This window comes from Passer domesticus, chromosome 2, assembly GCF_036417665.1.
Source record: "Passer domesticus isolate bPasDom1 chromosome 2, bPasDom1.hap1, whole genome shotgun sequence".
Classification (NCBI taxonomy): domain Eukaryota; kingdom Metazoa; phylum Chordata; class Aves; order Passeriformes; family Passeridae; genus Passer; species Passer domesticus.
In genome coordinates, this window is record NC_087475.1 from 71,460,464 (window position 1) to 71,473,557 (window position 13,094).

Consider the following 13,094-nt stretch of genomic DNA (forward strand, 5'->3'; position numbering starts at 1 on the left):
ATGTCCTCTCTAATTGCATGTCACCCATCAGCATAAGACCCTGAATGGGGGGACCGTATAGCTTTTATCTTTCTGGTATTCAGAGTCAGAGCTGAAAAAGGCAGCACTGTCCTGATCCCTGACTGACTCAGCCCTGCAGGCTGTCTAGGCTTGAGGAGCTGCAGCCCTTGGTGCAGGGCTGAGCAGTTCCTCAGTGGGGCTGTGGTGGATGAGTGAGTGCACCTATTTCCTGGAGGTGCTTCTGTGCTGCTGTGGCTCTGGAATTTTTGTGGTTAAGCATGGTGCTCACCTTGCTTGGCATTTGTCACTGTTATTCCTGATTCTGTGCTCTGGAGAGGCATGGAGACAGCAGTGACCTCCAGCTGGTTGATGCACTGACATTGCATAAGGTTGTGTAGGTCTTCTGCAGCAGGGCTGATTGTATCCATAAATGCATCTACACAACTGGGAGAAGTAGCTCTACTGTAAGAGAACCCATGCGTTTTTTCACTGGGTTTTGTTTTTTTTCTTTTTAATACTGTAGTGTTTTTTGGTTTGCATATTTGTTTATAAATAGCAAACAGGAAAATATCTTTTTCCTCTTTTATGCTTGTCTTTGGGGCGTCTGTTGTTGGTTCGTTCAGGCTAGAGTTAACAGGTAAAACCTCAGGAAAAAATATGAAAGAGTTAACATGTAAAACCTCAGGAAACCACTACTTCAGTGTTTCCAGAAGTAAAAGAAATAATTATTTGGATGCCAAAGAAAATAAATTCTTTCCTTTTAAAAATAAGGATTTCTAATAGAAATAATTGAGTCCCATGGCAAATCTGAATTATTCAATCAGGTTTGCTTAATTTGATCTTTAAAACCATTTCCCTTCCTACTTGCCAACTGTCAGATAGAAATACTGATGATTTTTAAGGAAAAGTGAGTAAGACCCTAACTCAGGACAGAATGGGCTGAAGAACTAAATTCAAGACTGTGGTATTTGTGTGCTTGAAATTCCCTTGACTAGCTTATTTGTATTTTTGCTGTTGTTATCAGAATAAGGATGTTATAAACAGAAAATCAGGAATCTTGAGAAATAAGCACACGTTCTTTGCTCTGAATTCTGGCTTTCCAGATTCATCTTGATACTGTTTTTTTTTTCTTTATGTTAGGAGAAAAATACACTGTGAAAAATTGAAACCGTGTGAATTAATGACACTTTAACAAATTCTAAGGTTTCATAAAGGAGCTTACTGGTTAAACCACAGAGTCATGGTCTGTGGAGCAAAAATGGCCTGTTGGCTTTCAAAGTGTCTCAAAGCAGGTTACATACAGTGTCTGCAAATGATAATTTCTCTAGCTGAAAATAGGTTACTCATGGCATACTCAAGGGGACTGATCTTTTTAATAATACATATATAAATAATTTGAATGAGAATATCAGATCTAAGATTGTAGTAAATGTTAGCTGATTATACTGAATTTAGAGGAAGGGAATAGCAAACATTTCAGAATTTATGTAACCCTATTCAGAGGGATTTGGGATCTTTAAGTCTGAGTCATTCACTGGAAAACATGCTTTAATGCAAACAGATGTAAGACAATGAGTCTAGTGGCAACCACAAAAAACAGAGTATGCATTAGACAGAGCAGTCGTGAGGTTCACTGACCAGACACAAAATTAGGGTATACTTCACATCTGTTCAGCTGGGAATACAAGCCTGGCATAACTGTGCAGGAGAAAGTCATAGGAGAGGATTTGTGCTAAGAGAGAAAGTGCAGTACAAATCTGATTGTATGGGATGTTGCTGGATCACAAGAAAGGCAGATTTCAGTCAGATGACACACATGCAACTAAAAAACCTCCAAGAGAGAGCTCACAGGATTTGTCTCAATGGCATTGTTTCAGTAGTGGTTTCAGTGTGGTAGGGCTGAAGGAACATCTGGAGTCCAAGTCATCCATTTTTTAATGAGGAAGAAGAGCTCTAGGCAGGTGGGTTTTGGTTTTATTTTGGTGGATGTTTTTTTCTTCCTGTTTTGAACCTTTGACTTAGTAATTCTGAACTATGAAAACAATACTAGGAGGGCTTGAAAAAGGAGAGGCTGAAGTGGATCCCAGTGGATGTTTCCTCAGGGTGATAGAGTAACACTGAATCTAGAAGAATGCTTATAACAGCAATACAAGCAGCAGAAATACCAAATCAATCAAAAGCTCAATAGTAGGAAGTAAAAGAGTTCATTCAAGTGTGCTGGGGGTCAAACAGGAAGGTTCTTCACTGTTGCCATTTTTCGTATGATTTCCAATGGCCCTTTGCCCTAAAGAATTCAAGTTCAAATGGCATCACAAGCATCAAGGAACCGGAGCTGGAAGCATGAAGCAAACATGCAATTGGACAAGTCTGTGAGAAGGAGCCTAGTCCAAGATTATACTAATATGGTAACCTAAGGTGGAAGGCCATTTTTTGGGCATCAAAACTATGTTTATAAATACTGAATGAGTATTTAACATATTACTTCAGTAGTCTGTGACAGGGAAGGAAGACAATGTTGACTCAGCCATCTGAGATACAGAGCCATGCTTCCAGACATGCCCAAAGCAGGCAACTTCTGTTCCGATGGTAGATGGCCAACATGTACTGTAACTGATAAAAAAGGAGTTTTGAAAAAGGAGTCATCATCCCTTTACTCAGAGCTGACCTACCTGTCTTAGAATTGTGTCAAGTGCAGTGGTTCCTGAAAGGGCTCTGAAAGAGGGAGAGGGATTTTTGTGTTGGGATTGTCTCTTTTGGTATAGATAAATCATCTTAAGGTGGAGAGGAAAGCCAAGCTCTGGAGGAGAACTCTTGTGTTGTCTGTGGCTTGCACTTACCTGTCTCTTGATGCATCTGAACCAGGTTCACTTTATCCTTGTCCCTGCTGCAGCAAATAGTACTGCTATGTTTGCCTGGCCATGTTTTACTCCATGTTAGTCCATTTGTCTCATCTTCCTCTGATTCTTCTTTCTTCCTCACTCCCTGGCATATTCTTAGGAATATTATTGCTCTAGGATTTTAATTTCTGACTCGTTCTGAAAGACTAGGTTATTCATGATCTTGGGAAGGTAAAGCTTTTGTCCCACTAGAGAGCATATGTAGGATATAAACTTCAGGATATAAACCCTGGACCAGAACATTGATAGAGGGTGGGATTGTGTGATGCTGGGAATCACAGCTCTTACAAAGGGCAGTGGAAGGAAACTTGGTGAACCAAAATCCCAAAGGTGGGTGTAAAGAGATAGAGAATAGGATTTCATTCCCATAGCCAAATAAAATGTGGTTTGGTTAAAAGATACGTCTACAAGCTGGTATTGAGTTTTGGCTGAAGTGGAGCTGATAATCTGTTGCAATTATAGCAACGTTTATATAGGCATAAAAGGGTTTGGGGCAAGTGTCTGTCTTTTTACAGAGCTGTTTATCTCTGTCATGTAAAATTTAGAAAGAGGATTTGGTATATCAAAAGCACTTTAGCAAGAAATAATACCTACCTTTGGTGGAAGGAGGAATTTGGTTGATGGCAGGTCCTTGGGTCACCTCAGCAAGCACCAGAGAAAGCAGAGGCTGTGGAGATGGGAGGGGGGGAAGTCTGGAAAAGTACACCTTCCAATGACACTAGGCTTTGTCCAATACTGTGCATCTGTAAAAATGCAGCTATTTTCTATTTTAAAATAGAAATAGTTCTTAGGATTTTCCCACCAGAACCTGAACTCATCACAGTTGTATTGTGTGTGGACACCAGTCTCATTTATGAACTCATTCACAGGAACAAACTTCACAGATGCAGAATGCATTTGTGAACAAGAGTCCTTCCTCTGATCGTTTCCTTTCTGTATTCCACATTTGGTCTTCATTGCATATCCAGTGAGTTTAGTGGGAAGTCTGCCATTGACTCTGATGGGAGCTCAGACCCTTGAGTCTTCATGCTTCTGGTTATTTCCAGTCTTTTATTTAACTAATAAGAATTACAGAAATGCTTCTCTTACAAAAATACTCTTTCTGGCAGTAACAAGATATATTTCCCCCGAGAGCTATTTCTGCTATATTGCTATTGCTTTTTGATCCTTAACAGCAAAATCCTGGTTGAGCCCCTCATGCAACTAACTAGTCTGTGGGCTTATGGGCTATATAGTCAATCAAGAGAGCAGGGCAAGCATGGCATGGCCAAGGACTGTCTTGCTGCTTTTATTAAAAGGTGAGGCAGGGGGGTGGTAGGGCTGTAGAAATGTAGTTTTCTAAAATGCATATCTTTAAAACTGGCATACAGATGTATTACTCTAAATAAGTACATTTTAAAGGTGATCTAATCCTCTGCACAGTCAATGGCATGAAAAGGAACAGAAGCCATACAAGTTTTCTCTTTTACTGAAGGGAGTGTTTTGGGCCCTTCTATCATGTAACTTTATACCTAGAGATGGGAGCAGGGTAGCAGCAAAAGCTGTTCATATCAGGTTGTAGATAAGGGTGTCACAGGAACCTTTTGCCCCCTTGGGTGTCTTGTAACAGCCTTTCATAGCAGCTGTTCCATTTTAAGGATGAGTGCACATAACAAATTCCAGACATCCCATGGCCGGTGCAGTTGCTGAATAGTGAGTTTAGGCTTCATTTGGTACAAGCCTTGAGAGGGCTGAGACAGAGCTGTCAGGGCTTATTGTTCAGCCTACAAGATCTAAATAAAGAAAACATTTCAAATTCCAGTTGACGCTGTTGTTTTACCAGACAGAAGTAAACATAGAGCACATATGTTCTGAAACTAGTTGTATCCCTATTGCGAGTTTTTTATGTTTTAACTATAGGCCTAATAATAAGATCGTCTTGGGTTGATATCTTTATAACCTCAGACAGTTAAATAAAGGAGTTAGAAAAGCAGATTTAGGCAGTGACCAGAAATAAATGAATATTCATTGTTGAGGATAAATTGACCTGTATGCTTTTCTTCCTAAATTGTCTTCAATCTGTCAATTCTGTTTGAGAGCTTGAAGCGTAAGTAATGCTGCTTTTCTGAAGTATGCTTTTAATAACTCAACTTTTGCTTGTGTTAATAGTTTATATGTTTATTACTACAAATAGCTGCTGGTGGAAAGTTGGCTTTTCATCATTACTTAAAATAACTTTTTGGAGGAAAAATCCCAACTATACATTTGAGATAAAATACTAAAATTCACAAGAATCAAAGGACAGCCTCAGACTTAAGATTTATTAGAAAATTGAACTGGCACCTACTAGTAGTTTTTTCCTATAACTTTTTACTCATTTGTTAGCAGCTGTGTTTATTCTTTTAGAAGCTCTTGTATATGATTCCTTCAGTTTGGAGAGCTTTTTTTAGAATAGGACTTGTAAAAAATTTTTTCTTTTTTTTTCCTACACAAAAGCATTCTAAACATTCCCCAAAATAAACAAAAAAGCTGCAGAAGGAATGCCTGGAATGACTGTCACATACACTGGTAGAAAAGCAGAGGTAAGCACACTATTACGTATTGCAGCAAAACAATGTGTTCACTTGTGGCATGGAGATTCATTTCAAGAAAATAAATGTACTAAATGCTGATTGAATTTTCCCATCTCCTTGCACAGCCAAACCGGTCAGGAAACTGCATCTGCGACTTTCTGTGCTGGTTCATCTGTGGATGGATTTCAGTGTTTTCCAGGGAGTTGCACCCCTGCCTTGATTCCTGTCCAACTATAAATCTTCACAATGCATGCAGCAACTTCTGAAGTGTGTCCAAAATGTGTTGCTGTCTGACCAAATGGTAGCATAGCTCTCCCAAGAGAAAGAACACATTGTTTTTGCAGTTTTAAATAGACCTGAAAGTGTAGTTGTGGTTATTCAGCTATTGAATTACTTTTTCAAGTGTGCTAGGAAGTATCCTTGATAGTAGGGAATACAGACAGAATGTGTAGTTATTGGAGCTAGACAGAGCCCTTTTCAAATGTCAGTATCAAAGTGTACTTTAAGTCAAAGAGTTGTAATCATTTGCTATAAGAATTATTCTCTGTACAATACAGAGAAACTGAGCATGGTTTATCAGTACAAGAAAGATACTTGTGTGCATGTATAAGACTGCAAAGGTACAAAGAAATAATACAGGTTGAGGTTAACTGCACATACATATAATGGTGTCAAGTATAACATCTTAAACTCTCCCAAGAGATAATCAGCAAACATGCTGAAGATGAATGGTCTGATTTTTTTTTTTTCCTCTGCTCCCCTGTGAGGCAGTCTGGGGTTATAAAGTTTTGATGATTTATTTCCTCCTTCTTCATTCTTTTTCTGCTGTTCCTTATGTTCTCCATCCTTTTCACATTATTGTCATCTTCCTGACCCCCTTCTTCCCCACACTCAGTTAAGAAAAAAAGAACCTGTAAAGTAGTTAAGAAGCTGGTCTAAAGCAATAGTTTACCCCATCCTACACTTGTTTCAGCTTTTTTTTCATAGTAAAAGACTGTTTCTGCCCCTGCCTAGGTAAGCTGTGCTGTTTTGGTGCTGAAGTTCTTTTCACTTTTAGGAGCTTTGTTCCAGGTATAGATGGATTGGTTTAGGAACAACCTAAGGCAAGTTAAGTAGCACGCACTGATAACCAGATATGGATAGATGTAGATGGAATCTGCATACGAATTACCACATATATCATCATTGTTCCTTAGCCTAATTAACTTGGGTGTACTCCTATAGAATATAGATTAGGGGTTTCTGTAGGTGATTCCCTGGGGACTTCTGCAGGTATTCAGGTACGACCCTGAGTTCCCTTTCCAAGGTTATGGTCATTCCTACTGTACTGCACACCAGCTCCTGCTAATCGTAGCTGGTGACTGTTTTTTTTCTCTGAATTTCTAATGTGGCTTCATCCATCCTGTATGCTGCCCTTTGGAGGGAGGAAAAAAGCACCCTTGTGTCATTAGTATTTCTATACACAGATAAATTTCCTGAGGTAGGATATTGCTTCCCTTGTTACCTGTTTTAAGCAACCGCTGAAGAAGTTATGTTAAAGCTCGTACTTTGAAATGTTTTAGGGCTGAAGAAAAAAAGAGCACTCAGGTGTTGTCAGATCATTAGTACTGACCAGACATATGACTGCAGCAAATTGGTGATCTTTAGAATTGAGAGCAACTCATGTTTGCAGTTCTGTGGTTCAGCTGAATCAGTTCTTTGACAATGACCACAGTGGTGGATGTCTTTGCCTTGTTTGCCAGACTCTGCTCTGTAGTCTTCATTGGGGGAGTCATAAGTTTGTGTATGTCTGTACAACAAGGATCTTGTTTGTGTTATGCTGGGAGCTAAAAGGAATTATACACTTATTTAATGGTTTACCAGTCCATAGATCACAAAAGGAGAAACACTGATCTAGCAAATTACATGCATGTAGGGCTCTAATCATATTTTGACTTTTATTTTCCAAATAAGGTGGACAGGTATTGAGCCTGTGTAGAATTGAGGTTGTCATTCCAGCCCAGCACATTGCCTTGTGAAAGATGTGCATGCATCAGTTCTATCTAGAGATGTTAAGTATGCTGGCAAAATCTCTAGAGTCTTTAATTAACAGCTTTCAGTAGAATATCAGCTTGTCAATGATGAGGTCATACAGTATCGAGCCTCATGAGTCTGAGAAAGTTTAGTAGCTGGGCTGAGCATGCTACAATGCCTAATGACTTTATTTATTTTTCTGGCTACAAGTTTGCCTCCCTGATGTTTTAGCTTCTTATTATCAGGAGGGTGAAGAAAACTGGGATCTTGGAGGCTGTATTTGAATGCAGCACAGTGAAATAGGAAATACTCACGGAACAATATAATTGCTTAACCTCTGTGATGACTTACCAGCTGCATTCTCTCCCAGATATTGTACAGAGATAAATTTTTCAATATTGAATTAAAACTGGAAAAAAAATAAGGTGGCATTACCTTCTGTCTTCTCTGTTTTCCTCCTCCTTTTTTCTTGTTACCCCCACCCAAAGCAGATTAACTTTTCAAAAAGAAAAATCTTACATTCTGCATGGAGTAGGACAGCTTGCCTGTGATACATATCATTGTCACACCAAAGAACATTTTCTTCAGTCTTTACTCATAGTGCTCTATAACCCTTGGAACTTTAGTTTTGGTTTGTACAAAAGGGGAGGACCTTTTTTTTGTTTTGTACAAAAGAGGAGGACCCTTTTTTTGTTTTGCTCTTTTTTTCTGAAGCAGGAAAAGGCAATTTTGCTTTGTCAGTAGTGCTGGTTCTCTTTTAACACTCTCGGAGAAACACAGGAGGTGGATATTACAAGGTACCTAATGTTACTTGTGTGTTGGAGTTTGAGCCAATAGTTGCGTGCAAGAGCTCTGGGGTGAATCCTGGGAAACAAAGTGTCAGCAGTACCCCCACAGAATTTGCTGTGATTTGAGTGTGGGGTTATTTACATGAAGTTTGTAGGGCTGGGTTTCCTCCTGTTCTTACAGCTGATGTCATTGCACCCTCTTAGCTTTGAGAAGTGGATGTTCATATTTCTCCCATAAAGACAGCATTAAAAGAATAGTCTTGAACACTCGATAACCCCAAATATTATACATTCACATTAAATGAGCTTATAATAATAATGGGAAAACGTTTAGGAATCACGACCTTTAGAATCATTTGAACAGTCTGCTTTCTGTCAAATTTTGCCTTTTAGAAAGTGCTAATTCCTGTTAAGTCCGCATGAGAGATTTGTTTAATGAGCAGATTAAATGGGTGATTATATGTCTTTTAAAAATGGTTTTTGTGGATCGGCTTCATGATGCCACTCTCCCATTTGGCACAGCAACATAGAGCAGTCTTTTTAATTACCTCAGCAGGGTCACTGGGACCCAAGCTGTTTGCTTTATTAAACCCTGATGGTGCCTTTGGAGCAGCTCCCTCTAAACTCTGCTGTCACAATTGTATCTAAATTAGCATCTGAGTGACCCTCTTTTCAGGCTTTCCAAACCCCAGCTGACAGGGATTGCCAAAAGATGCTAATTGCTTGGGCCGACTAGGAACAAGGGCTTGCCAAGATAACAAAAGGACTAATGTTTCTTTCAATATGCATCTAGATTCACATAAGTACCTCTTTTAATTACCAAGAATTATTGTAATGCCCAGTCAATGGAATAATTGACCCTCAACAGCGAGAGCTTATTATGTAATAAATAATGGCGTCAGCCTTGTCAGAGTAGCAGGTACCGAGGTGATTTGCTGGACTGAAAAGGGCTTTTCTCAGCACGGGCTCTGGGATAGACCAAGGCATCCCAGTAGGAGTCCAGCAGAGGGGACTAATTTGAGTTTAACTGAGAGGAAATGCACTAAAAGCTTTCAGACTTATCCTTATGATGACAAAGGAGGAAATAAAAAGGATTGGGTTGGTAGTTTGGCAGCTTACATGGAGGGAATGTGGCACTGATGAAGCAGACAGTCAAGCATTGCGCGCCTACTTCTGCTCTGTGGGGTTTTTAAGAGCATGTTTCCATCAGGACTACAGGGGGATAGTAAGAGGGGGATTACTGCCTTAACCTAATTTATATCTCTGTCTCAGCAGTCCTTATGTTCACTGTACTTGATAAAATGACATTATTAGAAGCAAGAAATCGATACATGCGATTTTTATTTTTTTTTAATGGAAAGAAACAAATCCAGTGTGGTTTTACCTCTACTCCTGTTCTTATGCTTGCCTTCCTTTTCAAAACTCCAGAATCTCAGGAGGTGCTGCAGACTGGAGGGTTTAGATCTGTTCTCAGAGACACTGAGGTGTAGCCAGGGTTCATTTATTTTGTTAGTGTGCCCAGAATAACTCAGAAATCAAGATCCAGCCTGCTTTTCTGAAGTCTCCATGTTCATAAAGGAAATACTGCCTACAGTCGAGCAGTTATCCTGGTGTTCAAAGTAGGCTCTGGGGATAATCTAGGAACTGTTGGCAAATATATGTGGAGAACACATACAGACATGGAAAATCCCTTCCCCTCCCCCTTACAAGCATGGAAAGAGTGTGTGCACACAGTATGCTCCTGAGGGAAATGTTTTAGTCTCATTTCTACCAGTCTTCTTGTCCTTTTAGGTCAGACTATTGCAAGTTTGGCTTGAGATATGTTGGCAGAGCTTCTTGGGGAGATCTGCATATTGCCTGCCAAAACAAGTTTTGGACCAAACCCTGTGTTTTAGTGCCTTGATTTTATGATTAAGGTCACTCCTGCAAAGCGTGCGTAAAGCAAGAAAATAAATATTGACTTGGCTAGGTGATATATGAATAGCACTTTTTGTTGTGTTTATAAGGTCACCAGAAAGTCTGATGGAATTGCCTCGTGCTGAATTTCATTTCCGTTTATCCACTGTGTTTTCTCATGGGCATATCTTTTGTGATGTATGGTACATCAGTATTCTGAAAAAAAATATATTCCAGTTCAAAGATGTTTCCAATGTGATGCTCTTTTAAAAAGACACTTTTTGTTTTGCATGCTCCTTTGCTAACATTATGGATGTCCAGAGGAGGTTTAGCATAACAGAAGGAATATTTCAGTTGAAGGCTGATAAGCAGAGTATGAATGGAAAATGAATGTTGTAGATTAATTACACATAAGTCATATTAAGCTCTTTCCATTTAAATTCACTCTTCACTGTTCCTTCTAATCTGTCCTTACCTGTCACTCAGACTCAGCATTTTCAGAGCACTGGAGAAGGAGTGAGAAGCAGGCCTGAGGATAAATTTTGCCTGGTAAACCCAACTGAACCCTTTGGAAGAGCTCGCTCTCCTTTGCAGAGGCATTCAGATCAAGATATGTTGGCAGCCCAGCAGCAGGAGTGAACTCAGAGGCTAGTTGTACTTCATCATGTGATCAACAGATACAAAGATTTTCTGAAGTGGAAACCAAGTTTAAGCTGGACTTTCAGGTTGCATTAAACTCTGAGGCTGCATGTTTTCTTAAAAGCATATAAGCTAATACCATACACCTGAGAAATCTTGAGAGCATCCTGGCCCTTTGACCCTTTCACTTTCTCTCTGAACTCCACACTTACTCCTACTGCTGAAACTCCTGAGAGGCTTCAGGAGGCTTAGACTTGTTAAGAAAAAGTCTCTGTCCCTATAGTGTGCTCTGTATATTCAGCACCAGAGAAACGGGAGAATCAAAGACAATATGCAATATTGCCCAGTGTGAGAGTTGTCTATACACTGCTGAGGTAAGTGCACAGATTTGGCCAGAAAGGGCCATTCTGATGTGAAGGGAGAGAGTGAAATAGCTTTAAAACCATTTGTCAAGAAGCAGCTTCAAATAAATTGAGGATGTCGTCCCATTAGAGCTTCTCTGAAGCTCTTTTTTATTTTTTCTTTCAGTGGGTCTTGAAGCACTGAGAGAGACTGGCATGCCTGCATGAGATGGCTCTCATGATGAGTTAAGGAGATCAGTATTATAAAGCTTTATCTTCTGTTGTGCTTTGTAGGCAGAAATATCAGCTGATCATTGTCCTCCTTTTATCTGTGACTGCAGGGCTGGCCGCTCTAAAGCGACCAAGACTTGAGTGATAGTTAAAGTAGATGATGAGGTGGCAGGGAAGTTATGAATTATTTTACATCTATTTTCATTGTAGAAGATGAAGGGGAAATTATTATTCCAAGGGCATTTTTTTAATGGAAATCAGTGTGTGACCTTAGCAAATCTTAGTGTTTTAGGAGAAAGTTAGGAGATCTGTTGAAAATTCAGGAGTAGTAAATCAAATACTATAGTGGAGATAATGACAAGATAGAACAGTAAATCTGTACCCCGTAAATTCCTTGATAAAAGAGTTATTGTATGAATGGAACATAGTAAGCACTTTCAAAATCCCTTCCTGTTCTTCTTTAACAAGTGCTCCTGAAAACCTTAAAGGGTATGCAAATTAAGATTGTCTTCAAGGAAAAGCATAAGAATTAGATATAACTTAATTTTACTTCAACTCTCGGAAATGAAATTGAGGAATGAATTTTCCTATTAGGACAGCAATAGCCATGAATAACTCCCATCAATTATCTTTTACATTTTTCTTGATATGGTTTTATGTTAGTGAATATGAAGTTCATCCCACAGAGATTTCATACGTTAAGAGCTTAAGGGGAAAATTAGGTTAATGTAACTTAAGTCAAAATTAAGGCTTTGGTGAGGAAATTGTAGTGCTTTATATTATCAGCATTACTGAAGAAGTTGATGGAGGATAAAGGAAACCTGGATGAGGCAGGATTAGAGTTTTCTAAAAGTTTTCCAAAAAGTTCCTCCTAAGCGTTTCTTGTGGAAAATGAATAGCCATGTAATCCAAGGCAAAGTGCTAGTGTGGATTAAAACTGTTCAAGTGGGTGTGTGCAAGGTCAGTGAAGAGACCTAAGCAAGCAGTGTTTTAAGGCAATGATGGAGGATAGAGAAGAAAAAACCTGAGAAAAGTTTCTGTTGAGTTTATCCAGAGAGGAGGCTAATGTAGAAGATGCTAGAATAGAAATCACCTGTTCTTGAGACTAGTGGAGAGGCTGACAAAATTAGTGAGGGGTAAACTTGTGGGTCTCTATGACACAGAAACTAAGGAATGGGAGAGAAGAGTGACCAGCAATTTGTCAAGGGCTGCTCAGGAGGAACTGTAAGATGAGCAGTGATGTGTGGTTAAAAGAGGCAGGTTCTAAATAGATTCTGAATGTTGAAGCATAAAATAATACCTGAATGAAGGAATTGGAAATTCTTGGAGTGAGGTGATTTGACCCAGAAGAAAGCTTTGAAGAGCATTTGGCAAGTAATACCACACTCCGTAGCATGAGAGAAGAGGTGAGCAGTCTTCTGCTTATCTTACCCTACAAAAACATGGGGGTGTTTGGTGAGATCAAAACACTAATGAAAGGTCCCTTTGCTGTGAAGTGATCAAACTACCCCAAATCATGTGCTGCATTGAGAAACATTATGAACAAATAAACCAATCTTCAATAATAGCACATTGAAGCAGTACTGCAATATAAATTGTGAAAATACATGTAGTTTGAGACTGCTTAGAGTAACATTTCTGTTCCCCTCAGACTTCTGCAAGAATTACCAGTGTATCTGATATTGTATCTGACTATCTGTCACCACTTAGCTGATGAGGAAACATAATTTTTGTAGG

The 13,094-nt window shown here is 39.3% G+C and overlaps 1 protein-coding gene across 6 annotated transcripts in view; it reads left to right on the top strand.

Annotated features, from left to right (window-relative positions):
* The window catches only part of ATP8A2 (ATPase phospholipid transporting 8A2), a 311,854-nt gene that overhangs the window by 239,140 nt on the left and 59,620 nt on the right, over positions 1 to 13,094 (top strand). The window lies entirely within an intron of this gene.